The sequence below is a fragment of the Hyperolius riggenbachi genome, chromosome 12 (assembly GCF_040937935.1).
Source record: "Hyperolius riggenbachi isolate aHypRig1 chromosome 12, aHypRig1.pri, whole genome shotgun sequence".
Taxonomy (NCBI): Eukaryota; Metazoa; Chordata; class Amphibia; order Anura; family Hyperoliidae; genus Hyperolius; species Hyperolius riggenbachi.
The window spans coordinates 185,022,201-185,044,920 of NC_090657.1; the positions used below are offsets into that span (position 1 = coordinate 185,022,201).

At 47.9% G+C, this 22,720-nt stretch overlaps 1 long non-coding RNA gene across 2 annotated transcripts in view; it reads left to right on the forward strand.

The window, feature by feature from the left end:
- Positions 1–12,268, forward strand: part of LOC137541395 (uncharacterized) — a 509,076-nt gene extending 496,808 nt beyond the window's left edge. For both annotated transcript variants that reach the window (XR_011025150.1, XR_011025148.1), the window contains one exon: positions 11,914–12,268. This is a non-coding gene — a long non-coding RNA (uncharacterized lncRNA). The remainder of the gene's footprint in view (positions 1–11,913) is intronic.
- Positions 12,269–22,720: the final 10,452 nt, after the last annotated feature.

Consider the following 22,720-nt stretch of genomic DNA (forward strand, 5'->3'; position numbering starts at 1 on the left):
CTCCACTGCCCGGCGGCTAATAGTACTGAGTGCGGCAATGCCCAGTCACAGCACTGCTGTTATATAGGATGTGACGGGGGTGGGGGGGGGGGGGGGGGGGGTTGCTGGCTTTGGGGTGGTTGATGTTTTTTTTTTTTTTTTCTGCGTGCACCTATTCTGGACTATCTATACTGGCTACACCTATTCCTGGCCACACCTATTCCCCTAATTCTGGCTACCTCTATTTCTGACTATCTATACTGGCTACAACTATTCCTATATACCTATTCCTGACTGCCCCTATTCCTGGCTATCTATACTGGCTGCACCTATTCCTGGCTACACCTATTCCTGGTTAGCTATTCCGGATTATCTATACTGACTCCGGATTATCTATACTGACTACACCTATTCCTGACTACCTATTACTGGCTACACCTATTCCTGGCTACCTATTCCTGACTCTAGCAAGTATAGATCGTCAGGAATAGGTGCAGTCAGGAATAGGTATTCAGAAATAGGTGCCGTCAGCAATAGGTGCAGTCAGCAATAGGTGTAGCCAGTATAGATAATCAGGAATAGGTGCAGTCAGGAATAGGTAGTCAGGAATAAGTGTAACCAGTATAGTCAGGAATAGGTAGTCAGGAATAAGTGTAACCAGTAATAGGTAGTCAGGAAAAGGTGTAGTCAGTAAAGATAATCAGGAATAGCTAACCAGGAATAGGTGCAGCCAGGAATAGGTAGTCAGGAATAATTGTAGCCAGTATAGATAGTCAGGAATAGGTGCAATTATTCCTGACTACCTATTCCTGGCTGCACCTATTCCTGGTTAGCTATTCCTGATTATCTATACTGGCTACACCTTTTGCTGACTACCTATTCCTGACGGCACCTATTGCTGACTACCTATTCCTGACAGCACCTATTTCTGACTACCTATTCCTGACTGCACCTATTTCTGACTACCTATTCCTGACTGCACCTATTTCTGACTACCTATTCCTGACTGCACCTATTCATGGCTGTACCTATTCCTGGCTGTACCTATTCCTGACTGTACCTATTCCTGACTATCCATACTGGCTAAACCTATTCCTGGCTGCATCTATTCCTGGTTATACTGGCTGCACCTATTCCTGGCTACCTATACTGGAGGCAACTATTCCAGGCCTCCTATTCTGGGGGCAACTATTCCAGGCTACGTATACTGGGAGCAACTATTCCAGGCTACGTATACTGGAGGCAACTATCCGAGGCTACCTATACTGCAGGCAACTACTCCAGGCTACCTATACTTGGACATTACTTGCCGTGGCGGGCTTAGCATGCTGCATTCACGCCTTTTTTTTTTTTGTAGGGGGTGTCATTTAACCTCCCTGGCGGTAAGCCCGAGCTGAGGTCGGGCTATGCCGCCGGGAGGCACCGCTCAGGCCCCGCTGGGCCGATTTGCATAATTTTTTTTATAGTTACACGCAGCTAGCACTTTGCTAGCTGCGTGTAACCTCCGATCGCCGCCGCTACCCGCCGATCCGCTGCTATACCCGTCGCCGCAGCCGCCCCCGCCCCCCCTAGACCCCGTGCGTTGCCTGGCCAATCAGTGCCAGGCAGCGCTGTGGGGTGGATCGGATTCCCCTTTGATGTGATGACGTCGGTGACGTCATCCCGCCCCGTCGCCATGGCGACAGGGGAAGCCCTCCAAGAGATCCCGTTCTTTGAACGGGATCTCTTGATCTCCGTTCGCCGAAGGCGATCGGAGGGGCTGGGGGGATGCCGCTCAGCAGCGGCTATCATGTAGCGAGACATTGTCTCGCTACATGAAAAAAAAAAATTAAAAAAAGTTATTTGCTGCCCCCTGGCGGATTTTAACAAACCGCCAGGGAGGTTAAATAACCAGCACCGGATGTCAGGCAACCTAGGTACACCACTGCCCAGAGCCTTCCTTCTCATTAGTTGAGTATCTGTTTACTTGATTTGTTTTTCGGTTCCCATTAGCTTTAAGCAAAAAGGAAGTCGCTGTGCTCCCTGTCAGCAAAGGCAGAGTGGCAGCAGCAGAGTGCTATACACTACCTGCTTCCAGTGGTGTGACAGGTTTTCTTCACTCCCTTCTTTTGTGTAGCTTTGCGTTGTGTAGCCAATTACCATGCAGCTACCGTCATTGAGAGCAGCATAGTGATTGGCTACCATGTGAGTGGCTACACAGAAGAGAAATGGGGAGGACCTTTCCCACCACCAGAAGCAGGGTAATGTATGATCAGGGGAGGACTGGGACCTCTTGGCCTGGGGGGAAAACACAACACAGAGGCCCTTGGGGGGGAGTGTTACAACAGTGAGGCGAACAACAAAGATGGGATTGACCGTGGCATGATGTGGGCGGAGCTAACTGCATGGCACTATCATGCCAGTATGGACCAAAAATCTCTGAGGAATGTCTTAAAGAATTAAGGCAGTTCTGATGGCAAAAAAAAAAGCATATTCAGTACTAGCAAAACATACCTAATAAAGTGGCAAAATACAGGTAGTCTCTGGTTAATGAAGGAGATAGAGAATGTGGGTTCGTTCTTAATCTGAATCCGTTCTTAAGTCAGAACACTCATTTCTGTGCCTCTTCTGTCCTCCTCTATGTCACCTGTTCCCCCTGTGCCTTTTTTGTCCCCCTCTGTGTTACCCGTGTGTCTCTTGTCTCCCTCTGTGTCACCTCATGTCCCGTTCCTTATTTCCCCAGTGTCCCCTTTGTTCCCCTGTGCCTTTTTTGTCCCGTGTCACCTCTGTTCACCGTCTCTTTTGTCCCCCTATGTTACATCTGCTCCACGTGTCACCTCTGTTCCTCCTCTGTTACCTCATGTCCCCCTGTGCCTTTTTTTTCCCCCAATCTCTTTTGTTCCCTCATGTTACATCTGTTCTTCCCTCTCTTCTCACTGTGCCTCTTTTGTCCTCCTGTGTCACCTGTTCCGCCTCTGAGATGTGGTGTATTTATACTTACCTGGGGTTTCCTCCAGCCCCATGAGGTGTGTAGGCTCCCTCGCCGCCCTCTCCGTTGTGTTGTAGTCCCCCATGGTAATCTGGCTGGCCGCACTCTTCTGCGCAGGTACGGCTCGACTGCATGTGCACCCCCATCATGCTCCCACAGCTGGGAGCGTTCTGTGCCTGTGCACTGTGCAGACGCAGAGCACTCGTGCGTGGCAGGGCATTGTAGAAGCACATGACTGGCTGCTACTGGCCAGATTACTGGGAGGGGTTGTGTAATATTACAACAAAGTGGCCAGAGAGAACAGCAAGGGAGCACCTCATGGGACTGGAGGGAGCCACAGGTAAGTATAAATACACCAGTACACAACTCAGGTAGACTTTAAAGTTTCCTTTAAAGGACTTCCGATGCATCATCCAGTTGTACTAATATCTTGTACTTAATAAAGCCTTAATAAAGGACTTACGATGCAAAGTAAAAAAAATCAATTTTTTACTCACGTGGGGCTTCTTCCATCCCCGAGCAGCCGTCTCAGTCCCTCGCCGCACATGCACGACTTCGGCCGAAATCGCTGGATTACCAGAGCCAGCAGCGGGGCCACGGAGGGTGGGGGCTGGAAGAAGCCCAAGGTAAGTCTGGATTTCTTTCCTTTATTAATGCTTAGAGTCCCTTTAAATCAATGAGCATCCCCACCACTTGTGTAGTTAGCAATGGAGATGCTGATCAGCTCATTAATTTGTGGGGGACATTAAAAGTAGCTGCAGTTTTTGTGCAGAATTTCTCTCCCTACAAAGATGTGGTAAAAATAGTGGTATGTTCCAACCTTCCTCCTCTTCCTCCTAACAGTGCTGCTAAGAAAAATAAGGTAGGAACGTACCACTATACCTACCGTGTCCTTGTAGGGAGAGAAATTCTGCACAAAAACTGCAGCTACTTTTAATGTCCCCCACAAGTGAATGAGCTGATCAGCATCTCCATTGCTAACTACACAAGTGGCGGGGATGCCCATTGATTTAAAGGGACTCTGGATTTCTTTCCTTTGTTAATGCTCAGACTTACCTTGGGCTTCTTCCAGCCCCCAACCCCCCACCCTCCGTGGCCCCGCTGCTGGCTCTGGTAATCCCAGCGATTTCAGGCTGATGTCGCGCATGTGCGCTGCACGTCATCATGCCAGTTGCAGTAAGAGTGCTGTGCATGCGGTGTTTAGTCTTTAGAGAAGCATGCATGCGCAGGACTCTTACAGCAATCGACGTGATGACGTGCATGATGCGCACTGTTGGAGCGCACGTGTGACTTCAGCCTAAGTAGTCTGAATTGCCGGCAGCGGGACCAAGGGAGGGAAGAAGATGACTCCAAGGGACCTTGAGGTCTACAGGGGGCTGGAGAAAGCCCCAGGTAAGTCCAGATTTCCTTTTTTTTAATTACTGCTCAGGGTCACTTTAAGGGAGTTATATGGGGGCGCTGCATATTATTTTTTTGAATCCTTTCCTTTTTTTTCCCCCCCAATACTTCCATCACATGCATGTTTACAAAATTTGATTATTTCTAGGAATTAGAAAAATTCCCTTAGTTCCCCTTTAAAGTGTACCAGATAAGAAAAAAACTGTTTCATACATACCTGAGGCTGCCGGAGAGAGATGTAGAGGGTGCACTTCTCTTGCACAGACTAGTCACGACTGGCAGAAGTAACGGGACCCGATACCGGACGGCGGCGGTTTGGGAGCGATCCATGCGCATGGGGCTGGAGGAAGATCCAGGTATGTATAAAACCTTTTTTTTTTTTTTCATCTCTGGTTTCCTTTAAATATACATGCTGTCAGGTTACATGATGTTGCTGTTACTCTCCATATTTCCTCATGAATTTTTATTTTTTAGGCCCGGGCATTAGGGCTGAGCTCTCGGATTCCGAATTTCGAGTTTACATTGAAGTCAATTGTGCTAAATTCCGTGGTGAATTGTGAAGCCCCCTTACATGCTATCATCACCAAATTTGGCATGTATATTAAGCAGATGAGTAGGAACATGGTAAAAAATTTTTTTGTGAAAAGAGCTTATAGTTTTTGAAATAAACGATTTTAAAGTTTCATAGGAAAAATGATTTTTAAACTGTGTAAAATGACACTGCTGCAGAGCAGGTTACTGCATTCCGAGTTCTGTATACATATTGTATACATTTCATAAAAACAGACAGCGTGGGGTCCCCCCTCCCAAGCCTCCTTAACCCCTTGTCCCCCATGCAGGCTGTGATAGCCAGAATGCGGAGCCCCGGCCACGTGGGGCTTCGCACCCTGAGCTATACCAGCCCGCATGGTCCATGGTATGGGGGGGCTCTGGAGGAGAGGGGCGGCCAACCTCCCCCTCTCCCCCAGAGCCCTTGTCCAATCCATGGACAAGGGGCTCTTCCCCACCTCCGGTGCCCCAGGAGGAGGTGGGGGCGGCCGACGTCCTGGGGGATTCATGGTGCCATCCGGGGTTTCCCTTTAACAAGCGGACCCCGGAAGCCGCCCCCTCCCCAGGAGAAATGAGTATAGGGGTACACGGTACCCCTTACCCATTTCAGCAGAGTTAAAAAAAGAAATAAAAACACGACAACGAAAAAGTCCTTTATTGTTCTAAATTAACCAGGGATACTTACCTTGGGATAATCTCACGCCAGTAACCTCAGGAGTGGTCCCACGCCAGTATCCTCTCAGGACATCTCACCACCCTCCCACACTGACGAACTCCCACCACTGAATGGTCACAGTCAGCCTCTGCATCTGTATAGCAGAGGCTGAGAACACGAAAATTTTGCCTTTAAAACAAGAAATTTCGCCAAACAGTGATGCAATCAAAATGGCCACTGGGAAATCCCCGATCGCTGGAGGCCACACTAGAGTGGCGAAACCAGTGATTTTTCACATAGATGGTGGGTCCAGGTGACCAGAGCAGGAGGTGCCCTAATCCCCTGGACCCACTCATTCATGTGAAATAACGTGTATTCTGACACTCTGAGGTGGCCTCCGGGGAACGGGGATTCCCCAGCAGCCATTTTGTTTATGACACTGTTTGCCGAAAATTCTTGTTTTAGCAAACAATTTTCGTGTTTCTAGTTTATGCAATACAGATTGCAGAGGCTGTCTACAGCCATTCATCCCCAGGAGTTCTGCAGGATCGGCAGGTGCGCGGGACCTCCTAAGAGAATAGAGGGGGGCACAGCGCAGGAAGGTGGGAAAGTGGGCACACAGCGGCGGGGAGGGGGGGGAAGCCTCCCCTCCCTCACCTAGGGCCCCCCCTTGCGCACTCCCCCCCACCTCCAGAATGTCAGCCAGCCAGCGGAACGGCTTACCGAGAGCGATAGCTCTGTGTGCCGCTGGTCTGGTATTCTGCACTGACACTGTCCAATCACGCTCTCGCAGTACTTCCTGTGAGAGCGTAATTGGACAATGCAATGCAGGAGACCAGACCAGCAGCGGCACACAGAGCTCTTCTCTCGGTAAGTGATTCCCGCTCGCTGCCGGCTGCAATTTTGGAGGGGGAGCACGGAAGGTTGACCCTAGGTGAGGGAGGGGGGAAGGCTTCCACTCCTCCCCGCCACTCTGTGCCCACTGCCCCCCCTTCCAGCATGGGGGCCCCCACTAACTGGTGACCTGCCTACCTAAACTGAGGACACCTATAGACCTGGGTATATCTATACTGGGGACACCTATATACCTGCCTACCTAAACTTGGAAACTTGGCAGCGAGCGGGAATCACTTACCGAGAGAAGAGCTCTGTGTGCCGCTGCTGGTCTGGTCTCCTGCATTGCATTGTCCAATTACGCTCTCACAGGAAGTACTGTGAGAGCGTGATTGGACAGTGTCAGTGCAGAATACCAGACCAGCGGCACACAGAGCTATCGCTCTCGGTAAGCCGTTCCGCTGGCTGGCTGAAATTCTGGAGGTGGGGGGGAAGTGCGCAAGGGGGTCCCTAGGTGAGGGAGGGGAGGCTCCCCCCCCCCTGCCCGCCGCTCTGTGCCCACTTTCCCACCTTCCTGCGCTGTGCCCCCCTCTATTCTCTTAGGAGGTCCCGCGCACCTGCCGATCCTGCAGAACTCCTGGGGATGAATGGCTGTAGACAGCCTCTGCAATCTGTATTGCATAAGCTAGAAACACGAAAATTGTTTGCTAAAACAAGAATTTTCGGCAAACAGTGTCATAAACAAAATGGCTGCTGGGGAATCCCCGTTCCCCGGAGGCCACCTCAGAGTGTCAGAATACGCGTTATTTCACATGAATGGGTGGGTCCAGGGGATTAGGGCACCTCCTGCTCTGGTCACCTGGACCCACCATCTATGTGAAAAATCACTGGTTTCGCCACTCTAGTGTGGCCTCCAGCGATCGGGGAGTTCCCAGTGGCCATTTTGATTGCATCACTGTTTGCCGAAATTTCTTGTTTTAAAGGGATACAGTAGGGGGGTCGGGGGAAAATGAGTTGAACTTACCCGGGGCTTCTAATGGTCCCCCGCAGACATCCTGTGTTGGTGCAGCCACTCCCAAATGCTCCGGCCCCGCCTCCGGTTCACTTCTGGAATTTCTGACTTTAAAGTCAGAAAACCACTGCGCCTGCATTGCCGTGTCCTCGCTCCCGCTGATGTCACCAGGAGTGTACTGCGCAGACACAGACCATACTGGGCCTGCGCTGTGCGCTCTTGATGACATCAGCGGGATCGAGGACACGGCAACGCAGGCGCAGTGGTTTTCTGACATTAAAGTCAGAAATTCCAGAAGTGAACTGGAGGCGGGGCCGGAGCATCGGTGAGCGGCTGCGCGGGCACAGGATGTCTGCGGGGGACTATTAGAAGCCCCGGGTAAGTTCAACTCATTTTCCCCCGACCCCCCTACAGTATCCCTTTAAAGGCAAAATTTTCGTGTTCTCAGCCTCTGCTATACAGATGCAGAGGCTGACTGTGACCATTCAGTGGTGGGAGTTCGCCAGTGTGGGAGGGAGGTGGGATGTCATAAGAGGATACTGGCGTGGGACCACTCCTGAGGTTACTGGCGTGAGATTATTGCAAGGTAAGTATCCCTGGTTAATTTAGAACAATAAAGGACTTTTTTCGTTGTCGTGTTTTTATTTCTTTTTTTAACTCTGCTGAAATGGGTAAGGGGTACCGTGTACCCCTATACTCATTTCTCCTGGGAAGGGGGCGGCTTCCGGGGTCCGCTTGTTAAAGGGGAACCCCGGATGGCACCATGAACCCCCCAGGACGTCGGCGGCCCCCACCTCCTCCTGGGGCACCGGAGGTGGGGAAGAGCCCCTTGTCCATGGATTGGACAAGGGCTCTGGGGGAGAGGGGGAGGTTGGCCGCCCCTCTCCTCCAGAGCCCCCCCATACCATGGACCATGCGGGCTGGTATAGCTCAGGGTGCGAAGCCCCACGTGGCCGGGACTCCGCATTCTGGCTATCCCAGCCTGCATGGGGGACAAGGGGTTAAGGAGGCTTGGGAGGGGGGACCCCACGCTGTCTGTTTTCATGAAATGTATACAATATGTATACAGAACTCGGAATGCAGTAACCTGCTCTGCAGCAGTGTCATTTTACACAGTTTAAAAAACATTTTTCTTATGAAACTTTGAAATCGATTTGCTCAAAAACTATAAGCTATTTTCACAATTTTTTTTTACCATGTTCCTACTCATCTGCTTAACATACATGCCAAATTTGGTGATGATAGCATGTACGGGGGCTTTACAATTAACCGCAGAAGTTAACACTATTTAATTCAATAGAAATGCACTCGGAACACGAAAATTCGGAACACAAAACTCGGTTTTCGCATGCGTTACACGAAATTTCGACGAAATCGTAATTCAGCTGTTCCGATTAGCCCTACCGGGCATCAGGAGAATGGCAGTCACTTCAGCTTGAATGTGATTAACTGCACAGTGTTTCTCGACCTAAACCACGGTCAGTGAGTAGCCACACTCAGAGCCCCGCGCTCCACACCACAGACAGCCGCCACACAAGACACACAGTGGCCCTTCTTTGGATCTGGGGTATGGAGAGCTTGGCCTGGCTGCCCCTATAGTGAGATGTTTACATATCCGGGGAAATGAGTTTCTCAACGCCTAACAGCGGGTGTAAAAGCAACCTAATGCTGCTCCATTTACAAGTTAGGAATAATGCGCACAAAAGGCATCTGGAATGACAGAATTATAAGATGGGAAATGTGAATTCCGTCTGAAGCAGACAGAATAATCCCACTGATGACCTTTCCGGTAATGTAGCCTTTCACACAGAGAGGAAAATAACAACACAAAACACAACATAAAAAAGAGCGGATTTTTTTTATCTGTCATTTTTCTTTTCTTTCCCCCCCCCCCCCCCCCCCCTGTTTTGTCGCTCATTTTGTAAACGGGAGAGGGGAAAATGCCTGTCAAATAAACAAATTAATCAGTGCATCAGATTTCCTTTTTTTATTATCACATGGTCAATTTTCACAAATCTGAAATAACAGGGTTTGTCTGCTCAGATATTTTGTGTGAATTAAACTATTTAAAATAACACCACTTTCTTTGGAAAATGCGTCAGACATTGGGGTTAACTTGTAATGGAGTTTGATTTATATTTAGTTATAGGGTGATATGGTCATTGTCCCAGTCTTGTGGGGGTTTTGACAGTCTAGACTGAATATTCCCCCAGATGTTCTACTGTGGCGTGGCGTTTGACAGTACTGGCTTTTCCTGTCCATTTAAACCCTGCACTCCTTCTTGTGTAGCATCTGGCATTTCCGTGTCCCCCTAGGGGGCTCAAAATGTGCTGCAATGGTCAAATGACAAGAACCGATGCCAAATAGATGCCCAGTTGCAGAAAATTTTAGCATTGGCTAAACGAGATGTCTGGACAATCGCTGGCCAATTTTACCTCCTCCATGTAGAATGAGGGTCAACAGACTTTGAATACTATGAACAAATCGTCTAGGTAAACTCACATACTACACCAAAGTGGTAAAATGCTTTTGTAGGCTTTAGGCTCGGTTAGGGGTGTGTAAACACATCCAATTTTGATTGTTTAATGATTGGCCAATTTTACCACTTCCAAGTACAGTAGCTTACCGACACACTCTGTTCTCAGTATTCGGAGTCTGTTGGCCCTCACTGCATGGAAGTGGTAAAACCGACCAGTGATTGGCCAATCAAAATTGGATGTCTGTACACACCCTTACTCTACAGCTGAAAAACAAACTTTTAGTCCACTGTATGGATTGCAAAACAGACATGACGATGTAATTTTGCAATCCATTGTGGATCGCCAAACTCTAAAGGTGTCTATTTATGGTACAATTGTAATGCTGGCTACACACGGTGTGTTCCCGCACTCTATTTCCCGCTCGATTCCCGGTGATTTGTTTACATGCAAATCGACCTAACGATCCATCGAAATGCAAATCAGTCATGTTGGAAATAAACGAATTGACGGGAATCGAGCGGGAAATCGAGTGCGGGAACACACCGTGTGTAGCCAGCATTAGGTAATGATCATATCATTCATCAGATTATTCAGATCATGTAGGGTGAAAACTAAAGAAGCTGATGTGCCCAATTGATTTTGTGGTTTTGAATGAGATGGATTTTTTCCTTAAAGGACTCAAGAGGTGACATGATGATAGCAGTTATTTGTTTGCTTAGCACTGTACATACCTATGTCTGTGTTCCTTTTTTTCTTTCTCTGCCTGAAAGAGTTAAAAATCAGGTATGTAAGTGGCAGTTCCTGTCGGGGTCGGGACTGGGTTGGACTCTAGTGTAACCCTCCCTGATAAGGAATTGCAGCCATAGGCCACTTTTGTGGCAGTAAATGGCTTCTAAGAGCAGGAAAGAGATAAAAAAGGTCAATAGTTCATATATTTTAGCCCTGGCATACTTCAATTAACATTCCATTGAGAAAAAGCCATTAAACAGTAAAAGCTTAAAAAGTAGATTTAAATATAAAACTGTGGGACAAGGTTAAGGCTACTTGCACACCAAGACGTTGCGTTAGGTGCCACGTTAAAGTCGCATAACGTGCACCTAACACAACGTATGGTGCTGCAAGAGAGGACGGTAGAGTGAGCCGCGTTAGGCAGCTCTATCCATATAAGGTCTCCCAGAGTGGCGCTGATTGGCCGGCGGGACCACGTGATGCGGAGCGAGACACTCCGCATCACGTGGTCCCGCCGGCCAATCAGCTGCCGCCAGTGCAGTGAATATTAAGTAGCCTACTGTAGCTGGCTCTCCCCGCCTCCTCTCTGCCCCCCACTGAGCATGTGCAAACAGTCTAACGCGGCTATAGCCGCTGTAACGCCGTAGCATGCTGCACTTTCCGGACAACGTGCAGCGTTACATGTAACGCAACGTGGGCTGTGTGAACAGCCCACTTGTGTTACATTGCTGTGCGTTGGGGGAGCGTTACAGGCGCACTAACGTGTGCCTGTAACGTCCCTGTGTGTAAGCAGCCTAAAAGTCATTTTTAGAATGAGGAGGACAGATACAATTGTTTATCTCATTTTTATTTTTCGCCTTGGATGTCCGTTAAAGAAATCACAAGTTCAATGCCTTGATGCTGTGGTTTGATTAAATACAATCTATCAGAATGATTTTATCAAAAATATGATCATTGACTAACAAATCGCACCATTTAGGGAACATTTTCTATAGGGAGAGAGGAATAGCGCTGGGGGTTCTGTTGCTTGTCCCGACATCGCACGCTGTTACCGTTGCGTACTGGATCGACAACATCAGCCCTACATTTTGCACCGTTTTCAATCAATACATGAAACCAATTTTGGCCCAATCTGGTAACTGAATTGGATTGTTGATCAGCCACCAAGTCACTTGATGTATGGCCAGCTGACCTGCACGACAATTTTAGATAAGCAGATGCGTTTCCCGTAGAAGCCTACAGTATGTATAAAAAGCATTTGAACGTTATTTGAATGATACAAATATATCTTTCAATCTTGTACATATAGGGCTCGGTTAATGGGACTCTTTGGTGAAATGTATCTGCTCCAGATTCTAAACAGACCACAATCGACCACCGGAGAAGATTCTGCTCCAGATTCTAAACAGATCACTATGGACCGCCAGAGAAGATACTGCTAAACCGATCACTATGGACCGCCAGAGAAGATACTGCTATGTCCACTCCAAAGGGATCAAGCCTTTGAGAAATAGCAATACCATACTTGCTGACTGAAGCTATCAAATATGACTGTTAGAATTCCTGTTGTAACCATGGATTTGTGCCATTTTGAGTCGAGTTGATTTAAAAGGAAGCAGTGGATAGAGACCTATGGAGGCTGGTTTTGTTTTAAAAGCAATTAAATATGGTAGTTGCCTGGAAGTCTTTCTTGTCTTTGGGCTGGTGCACACCAGAGCGGTTTTGAAGTGGTTTTTAAAACGCTTGCAGGCGGAAAACCGCTTGTTTAATTAAAGTGAATGGCCTGGTGCACACCAGAGCGGCTCGTTTTTTTCCACAAACGCAAACTCAGGGGCTGCAGCATTTTTAGATTTCTGGGGTGTTTCTGCCTCAGTGTTAAAGTATAGGAAAGTGGAAAATCGCTCGAAAAACGCTAGATCAGAGCGGGTTTCCAGGCATTTTTGTTACAGAAGCTGTTCAGTAACAGCTTTACTGTAAGAATATATGAAATCTGCTACACAAACGCTCCAAAAAACACTAGGCATGTTTAGAAAACCTCTCTAAACATGCCTAGAATCGCTCTGAAAGCTGCTTCAAAACCTCTAGTATTTTGCAGATCTGCTAGCGGTTTTTGGTATGCACTGGGCCTTTCTGGTATAAGCATTAAGCACTGTTTGACTCAAGTCTCACTGGATTAGCTGCATGCTCGTTTCAGGTTTGTGATTTAGAGACATCTGATCTGCATGCTTGTTCAGGGTCTGTTATATTAGAGGCAGAGGATCGCCAAGACAGCCAGGCAAGGTGCAATGTTTTAAAGTAAATAAAGGGAACCCAAGAGAGAAACATATGTAGGCTGACATTTAACAGGGCAGTGGACCTATAAACATCAGAAGTAAAGAAATCTGCATATCTGATGCTTTTGCCATCAATCTCTTTAAATTAAGTGCCAGTGTTGAAGTGCATGTGACATTGTGTAGGAAGGAGAGGATTGAGAGTGGGAAAGGTAACTGGGTGGGTGAGAAGGACTGCACATGCTACTGTCCACTGCTGCATTTCAAAACACAATTTCCCACTAGAAATGTAACACTGATTTATAGGAAGACATTCATTTTTTTTCTCCCACTAGTTCCTCCAGGTACTGCCACTCTTCCCAGCAACTGGGACTAGTGGCGTAGTGAAGGAGCTGTGGGCCCCGATGCAAGTTTTACAATGGGGCCCCCCAAGCACTCTATACACAACGCATGATACGGCGCACCTAAACCTGCCAACGGCAACTACAGTGTCAGAGGAGCAAGAAGGGGATAGGGAACATTTTGTTAGGGATTATTACTATCTAAAGTATCTATAGAAATGATTATTACCAGCACAGCAATAGAGAGCTAATACTGTAGTTCTGGCCCTGATGCGGTGGCCACCTCTGCACCCCCTATTTCTATGCCCCTGACTGGGACAACATTACTATGTTCAGAGGCTTTGCAATGAACTAGAGCGTGGTGATTAAAATTTTTACTCAGACGTCAATGCAAGTCGATGAAAATTTGCTCCTGGTCAAACATTTATTGGGTTTTGGGGTAAATTGTATGCGCTACAATCAGATTAAATGTTCTCAAGCCATCGCTACCCAGTTAGAGTGTTTATTCCCCAAGACTTAGTATAGCAGTACCTGGTTGGCCAGTAGAGATTGCACTAATCCACCGTTTATTTAGGGCAGATTAGAATTAATGCAGACTGGAGTCTTTGTTCATCAAAGTATATCTAGAGTCCCAGGTCTCTAGTAGTCTTGTCATTGGAATACAGTATATGGGTTGTACTCCGATCTGGATAATCGAGGCATAATCCATAGTTTGCTATGAAAAGTCAACTAGGTGGCCTAAGTGTACAGTCCAGTGTACATGCTTCTGGTGCCACAGCATCCCTATTGGATTCTCCATTGAAACAGATAGATTGCACTCCAGTCTACACAATTCCAGAGTCACAAACTTCATTGGTATGTGGATCCCTTCTCCATGGTCCTGAGTAGTGTTGGGCGAACACCTGGATGTTCGAGTTCGGGCCGAACAGGCCGAACATGGGCCAGATGTTCGGCATGTTCGGCCCGAACCCCGAACTCAATGGAAGTCAATGGGACCCCCGAACATGCCCATTTTGGGGGCCCTATGGGGTCGCAGGCATAAGGGGGGAGCATGCCCCCGATCTCGGGGGGGGGGGGGGGTTGGAAATTCCCCCCACCCCCTCCGCTAGCACTCCCCCCTCTGCCCGCTTCCCCATAAAAAAAGTTTAATGCAAGTTAAATAGTACTGGTGGCTGGCAGTGGAGTGAGGAGGAGGAGTCCGAGTAGGAGAGTGACGCGTTGAGGCCGGGCAGTGGGCGGTTCAGGAGTAGTACCTTTGTGGTACTTCCGCCCTTTCTCTGACCTCACGTCCTCTGCATACGAGGGTACGCGTCATCACGTAGAGAACGTGAGGTCAGAGAAAGGGCGGAAGTACCACAAGGGTACTACCGCTGAACAACGCGTCACTCTCCTACTCTGACTCCTCCTCCTCACTCCACTGCCAGCCACCGGTACTATTTAACTTGCATTAAACTTTTTTTATGGGGAAGCGGGCAGAGGGGGGAGCGCTAGCGGAGGGGGTGGGGGGAATTTCTGACCCCCCCCCCCCGCGATCGGGGCATGCTCCCCCCTTATGCCTGCGACCCCTATGGGGGCAAAATGCTAATGCAAAAGTCAATATTAGAATTCATGGAAGTTCGATATGTAAATTCTCGACAGTCTGTAAAATTAAAGGTTTTTTTTTTCTTTTTGCATAAATGGGGAAATTGTCTACTAAGAAAGTGACATGAATGATAAAAGCTTATGTTAAAATGCAAAAATTTTTTAAAACAAAACTGTTGCGAAAATCTTAAAATTTAAAACACATAAATATTTACATTTCTTCCAGAGTAAAATGAGATATACATGACTTCTCTCCTATGGTGCTGTCACTTACAGCAAGTATTAGAAATCTGACAATACCGACAGGTTTTGGCTAGTCCATCTCTCCATAGGGGATTCTCAGCATGGCCTTTATTTTTTATAAAGACATTCCCTGAAAATGATTAATGCAAAGATGCTGGCCAGCCTCCCTGCTCGCTGCACACCATTTTGGCAGTTGGACGGAGTAACTGCCATTCACTAAGTGCTTTTAAAAATAAAGAAAATCCTGAGAACCCCCAATGAGAAGATGGGCTAGTCCAAAACCTGTCAGTAATGTCAGATTTCTAATACTTACTGTAAGTGACAGCACCATAGGAGAGAAGTCATGTATAGCTCATTTTACTCTGGAAGAAATTTACTTATTTATGTGTTTAAAACAGAACTGTTGCGAAAATCTTAAAATTTAAAGCCCCATCTACATGATACAATTCTTTGTATGATTCGATTACGATTTTATTTACGATTCAATTAAATCCAACATGTCTGATCCTGATTTGATTCAATTCGATTTGCAATTGCAAAACAATGGCAAATCGAATTAAATCGAATCGAATCCCAATCGGACATGTCGGATTTAATCGGATCGTAAATAGAATCGTAATCGAATTGTACAAAGAATCGTATCGTGTAGATGGGGCTTAAAACACATAAATATGTACAGCTCATTTTACGCTGGAAGAAATGTACTTGACTTCTCTCCTATGGTGCTGTCACTTACAGTAAGTATTAGAAATCTGACATTACTGACAGGTTTTGGACTAGCCCATCTTCTCATTGGGGGTTCTCAGGATTTTCTTTATTTTTAAAAGCACTTAGTGAATGGCAGTTGCTTCGTCCAACTGCCAAAATAGTGTGCAGGGAGGCCGGCCAGCGTCTTTATGTAAATCTTTTTTTAGGGAATCTCTTTATAAAGAAAAAAAGGCCATGCTGAGAACCTCCTATGGAGAGATGGACTAGCCCAAAACCTGTCGGTATTGTCAGAGTTCTACTACTTACTGTAAGTGACCGCAACATAGGAGAAAAGTAATTTATGGCTCATTTTACTCCGGGAGATTTAAATTTTAAAACGCATACAAATAAGAATTTTTAGATGTCCGTGACAGTAGTTCTTTAACCTGCTATGAAATTTTTTGTAAATTTGTACCACCTTTTGTGGCTGATGCGGTGCAATTGCAGACGTACTGGACCGATCTGCAATGTACATTTCAAATGTGAAAAGGGCCTCCCTCGTGGTACGCAGATGTGGTGGCTGCGTCTGCAGGAGGGATTTTTTGTAATTACATTTTTTTTTTTTTATATTAGCTAGCACTAGGCTAGCTAACTATGTTGCCCAAGTCCCCCGGCACTGGTCTGAGCCCCCCGATCGCCACCGGCAACACTCACCCGGCCACGAACCTGCGAGAGCCGCAGCTTTCCAATTAACATCACTCGTCGCTATGCCGATGATCGGACATAACCTCATCGACGTCATGCGCAGTTCCGATCCTCCCCATATCGAAGCCGGGATCCCTGGGGGGGTATGTATACCGGAGGTGATCGTGGGCAATTGGAGGGGGGGGGCAGAGGCACTTGGGCACCATAGTTAGCTAGCGAAGTGCTAGCTTAACAATATGTAAAACATTTTATTTAAAAAAAAAAAAAATCCTCCAGGGGTGATGCGATCCCTTGCGGCGGTAAGCCCGACATTGTATCGGGCTTACCGCCAGGGAGGTTAACCTTGCAATGGAATATAATCCAATTTCCTATGGAGAGAGTGAAATAAGCCCAGGGATACAATTTTAACTAGTAATCAATGACATCTAAAATGCATTTGGAATTGCGTGCAAAATTTAATTGGATTCAGAATTCTGCAATTACAGACACCCCTAGCTGGGAAATGGTCTCTGATGGGGTCAAGGAAAGCATTATGGAGCTAGCAAAGGGTGAGAAAGTGCCCCTAGCCATAACAAAAATCAAATTTTTTTTTTTGCATAGAGGCCGGTTGTAGCTTGCACACCCTAAACTTTAGATGGCAAACTCTGGCATGCGATGGTATCAAATTTGGCCTGCAAGTAGTATTTGCATTAGGTTTGGCACATTCTAGCTTGGAGATGAAGCCCTACCACACAAGGAACAGCAGAGGGACTGGGGTAACTAGACATCAGGGAACTGTATAGAGAAGGGGAGGGTCACTAGACAACAAGAAACACACACTAGGGCCAAGTCACAGGCTAACCTCAATTTCAGTCCACTCTGTATTTGAGTTTGACACCTCTGTCTTAAACTCTTCTTCATAAGCTAACCAGTGATGTGGATGTCACTGTAGCAGATGCCGAACGACAAAAGGAAGAATCCAGGAGGATTTATCAGTGTCTTGGTTCCAAGACCAGCTCTTGCGCTTAAACAATCATGTGATTATGGGTGTGGGGCCGTGTCATAGCTGACACCTCTGTGGCATTATCTGCTCATGTACTCATAAAAAGTTCATCTCACTGGAAGACTATAAGATAGGGGAGAGGAAGGGTGGGGGGAGTGGTGGTGGGGGGATCTGTCCTTTGGTAACCTGATATGCATAACTCATACATAATACAGCTCAGTATCTTCCTGTGCTGTACCTGGGCAATAAATCTTGTAACAAATGAGGGAATAGTGTCCCAGCAGCCTGTCAGAACAGGAAAAAAAGGACAGCGAGTTTGCGGTAAGTCTCCACTTCGTTATTAATCATGTCGAGCAGAGAAGAAAAGGAATCATCGGACTGAATGCACTTCAGAATTTCATCTGACGCTTAGGAGGAAATGATGCTTTTCTGTCTCTAATCAATGAGAACAAGCCTTAACCACTTGATGACCCACCCTTTACCCCCCCTTAAGGACCAGCGCTGGTTTGATTGATCTGTGCTGGGTGGGCTCTGCAGCCCCCAGCACAGATCAGGGTGTAGGCAGGGAGATCAGATTGCCCCCCTTTTTTCCCCCCTATGGGGATGATGTGCTGGGGGGGTCTGATCTCTCCTGCCTGCTGTGGGTGGCGGGGGGGGGGGGCACCTCAAAGCCCCCCTCCGCGGCGAAATTCCCCCTCCCTCTCCTACCTGCTGCCTCCCCCTGGTGTTCCGGGCTGCACAGGATGCTATCCGTCCTGTGCAGCCAGTGACAGGATGTGGTCTGTCACATGGCGGCGATCCCCGGCCGCTGATTGGCCGGGGATCGCCGATCTGCCTTACGGCGCTGCTGCGCAGCAGCGCCGTACAAATGTAAACAAAGCGGATTATTTCCGCTTGTGTTTACATCTAGCCTGCGAGCCGCCATCGGCGGCCCGCAGGCTATTCACGGAGCCCCCCGCCGTGATTTGACAGGAAGCAGCCGCTCGTACGAGCGGCTGCTTCCTGATTAATTAGGCTGCAGCTGGCGACGCAGTACTGCGTCGCTGGTCCTGCAGCTGCCACTTTGCCGATGCACGTTATGAGTGTGCGGTCGGCAAGTGGTTAAAGGACTTCGGTTGTGAAAATCTTAAAATTCAAAATATATGTAAACATATACAGTTAAAAAGTACATTTCTTCCAGAGTAAAAGCAGCCATAAATTACTTTTCTCCTGTGTTGCTGTCACTTACAGTAGGTAGTAGAAATCTGACAGAACAGACATGTTTTGGACTAGCCCATGCCCTCATGGGGGGTTCACAGGGTTTTCTATATTTTCAAAAGTAAGTGAATGGCAGTTGCTCTGTCCCACTGCCAAAAAAAAAAGGTGTACGGTGAGCATGAAGACTGGCCAACATCTTTGAATATTCTTTATAAAGACACTTCCTGAAAAAGATTTAAAGGCCATGCTGAGAATCAACTATGGAGAGATGGACTAGCCTAAATCCTGTCAGTAATGCCAGATTTCTACTACCTATTGTAAGTTACAGCAAAATAGCAGAGAAGTAATTTATGGCTCATTTTACTCTTTAAGAAATGAACTTCTTATTTGTATGTGTTTTAAATTGTAAGATTTTTGTGACAGTTCCTCTTTAAAACATAACTCTACTAACAAATGAAAGTATACAGTTACCCCCACGCTCTGTAATGTTAATTGTCACTACTTACCTCTCATTTCTGTTATGTCCCAGGTTGGTGTAGCTTAGCAGTGTCCTACTACATGGACTAGCAACAAAAGTAGGACAGGTCCTCTTTGCATGTACAGACCACTTTGCTCCATCAGAGATAGGCACCCGGTATAACCAGCTAGAACTCTTGACTGAAGAAAACATGCAGAGATCAATCACACACCACCGTCAGGTAATGCAGTTTACCTAGAACAGAGAGGATTACAGGAAATCACAATACTTTAGAGAGCATCACCGCATTTTACAGACAGTGACATCAATAATGTTGCTAAATCCAACACTCTTCACACCTCTTCAGTGTAGCAGCACTGTGCAGCCTTGCGGCTCTCAGCATTGCATTGTCATGTGACACCTGGAGCCACAAAGTGGGCAGCATGGCGGCTACACAGAGGAGTGAAGAGTCCTGTAGCCATGACCTGGGTAACTGATTAATTTAATTGTATGCAGAGTATATGATGTTAATTCATGTTGTTTCATAAATCTATGTTGACTGGCGAGTTCTCGCTCCGCTGGGCATTCCATCTACTTTTCACTTCAGCTGCGCTCTAACATGTAAATCTTATACCGCGCTAGTCAAAGCCTTTATTCCAAATTCTGTCTGTACTGTTGACCAATTTTTAATCATTTTGCTATTAAAGGTTAATTTTAATCAGAGGCAGTGACTCCCCTGTCACGCCCTCTACCCGCCCCCTATTGGGAGCATAAGATCCCAGCTGTACCCGCCATTGCGTCACCTGACGAAGGCATGGTTTAACGCCGAAACGCGTTGTGACGTTGGACCAGGCCCCGCCCACCGCAACCTCGCTCCACGCCGAACATCACCCCTGCCGCTCTGGCCAAGCTCAGGAGAGGGGAGAGGACTTGCCGGCAGGCCTATGATGCGCCCTTTAAATTGCACTTACAGTGTTCATGTACAGTGCTATTGCTGAAACTAAATGAAGTTAATGCACAAGGAGGAGTGCTCTCTTTTTTCCTTTCTGTTTGCTTAGACTGACTGGCACCACCCAGCACCAAGAGCTGCACCCAGGACATTAACTCCTCTCACCCCATCCACAACACCTAGGCAGCGCAGGGTCACTTCTCTTTTGTCTCACCGCCATAACGTATGAACCTCACCGGTGGCTGCTCTGCTCTGCACTGCACACCAGGAGCAGACCTACTTAACCCCCAGGCCCCCTGGATCGATGGGGCGTTGTGTGATACCCAAGGGTGTAACAATAGCTCTCAACGTGCCTGGCATTATTCCTGTGGATTCCATCACACATAGTGTTGGGAACACTGCCATTCCAGCGCTGTAGCGCAGGAGACTTGGGCGCAGCAGTGAGTAACTTCAGCGCCGTCAGAAGACTGAGAAGAAGTTACTTATAAAACACTATAAGTGCCAATTGCAATTGCTGGAAGCTGAATTATTTCATTCCCCACCATACACGGACGAATTTTCGTGTTCAATCACAAAATTCTGATTAGTTTATTATGAAAATGATTGTAATTAGGAAAAATGATTGAAATATAGAAATTCTGCATAAATGTGAAATGTTGCATAATTTCATGAAATTACAAATTTTTTTCTTATGGCATAATCGTAATTTTGAGAATTACGCAAAATGTTGCATAATCGTAATTAGGTCATCACACTCATCACTAGTCACACAGCACTGCTAGCGTGCTGATGTGAACATACCATTACAAAATAACTGCATACCCCGAGTACTTCCTTAGCTTTCTGAAAAGACCCGAAGATGCCAGCAGTGGGAAATATGAACGGGGCCCAGGGCTGACACGAGGGGGGGGGGGGGGGCAGAGAGCACCAGGAGGGCTCTAAGAGATCCAGAGCCTCCATGGGTGGGAGTTGTGACTTGGTACAGGGCTCCAGGTGATGGTAGAAGCAGGCTGTGGGTACAGAAGAGTATAGGTTGTGAGTAGGTACAGGGCACAGGATGGTGGGGGTGGTAGAAGCAGGCTGGGAGTACAGGAGGGTAGTGGTTGTGAGTAGGTACAGGGCACAGGATGGTGGGGGTGGTATAAGCAGGCTGGGAGTACAGGAGGGTAGTGGTTGTGAGTAGGTACAGGGCACAGGATGGTGGGGGTGGTAGAAGCAGGCTGGGAGTACAGGAGGGTAGTGGTTGTGAGTAGGTACAGGGCACAGGATGGTGGGGGTGGTATAAGCAGGCTGGGAGTACAGGAGGGTAGTGGTTGTGAGTAGGTACAGGGCACAGGATGGTGGGGGTGGTAGAAGCAGGATGGGAGTACAGGAGGGCAGTGGTTGTGAGTAGGTACAGGGCACAGGATGGTGGGGGTGGTAGAAGCAGGATGGGAGAACAGGAGAGTATAGGTTGTGAGTAGGTACAGGGCACAGGATGGTGGGGGTGGTAGAAGCAGGATGGGAGTACAGGAGGGTAGTGGTTGTGAATAGGTACAGGGCACAGCATGGTGGGGGTGGTAGAAGCAGGATGGGAGTACAGGAGGGTAGTGGTTGTGAGTGTACAGGGCACAGCATGGTGGGGGTGGTAGAAGCAGGATGGGAGTACAGGAGGGTAGTGGTTGTGAGTGTACAGGGCACAGGATGATGGGGGTGGTAGAAGCAGGATGGGGTACAGGAGGGTAGTGGTTGTGGGTAGGTACAGGGCACAGGATGGTGGAGGTGGTAGAAGCAGGCTGGGAGTACAGAAGAGTATAGGTTGTGAGTAGGTACAGGACACAGGATGGTGAGGGTGGTAGAAGCAGGCTGGCGGTACAGGAGGAGTATAGGTTGTGAGTAGGTACAGGGCACAGGATAGTGGGGGTGGTAGAAGCATGATGGGAGTACAGGAGGGTAGTGGTTGTGAGTAGGTACAGGGCACAGGATGGTGGGGGTGGTAGAAGCAGGCTAGGAGTACAGAAGAGTATAGGATGTGGGTAGGTACAGGGCACAGGATGGTGAGGGTGGTAGAAGCAGGATGGGAGAACAGGAGAGTATAGGTTGTGATACAGGGCACAGGATGGTGGGGGTGGTAGAAGCAGGCTAGGAGTACAGAAGAGTATAGGATGTGGGTAGGTACAGGGCACAGGATGGTGAGGGTGGTATAAGCAGGCTGGGAGTACAGGAGGGTAGTGGTTGTGAGTAGGTACAGGGCACAGGATGGTGGGGGTGGTAGAAGCAGGATGGGAGTACAGGAGGGTAGTGGTTGTGAGTAGGTACAGGGCACAGGATGGTGGGGGTGGTAGAAGCAGGCTGGGAGTACAGGAGGGTAGTGGTTGTGAGTAGGTACAGGGCACAGGATGGTGGGGGTGGTATAAGCAGGCTGGGAGTACAGGAGGGTAGTGGTTGTGAGTAGGTACAGGGCACAGGATGGTGGGGGTGGTAGAAGCAGGATGGGAGTACAGGAGGGCAGTGGTTGTGAGTAGGTACAGGGCACAGCATGGTGGGGGTGGTAGAAGCAGGATGGGAGTACAGGAGGGTAGTGGTTGTGAGTAGGTACAGGGCACAGGATGGTGGGGGTGGTAGAAGCAGGATGGGAGTACAGGAGGGTAGTGGTTGTGAGTAGGTACAGGGCACAGGATGGTGGGGGTGGTAGAAGCAGGCTGGGAGTACAGGAGGGTAGTGG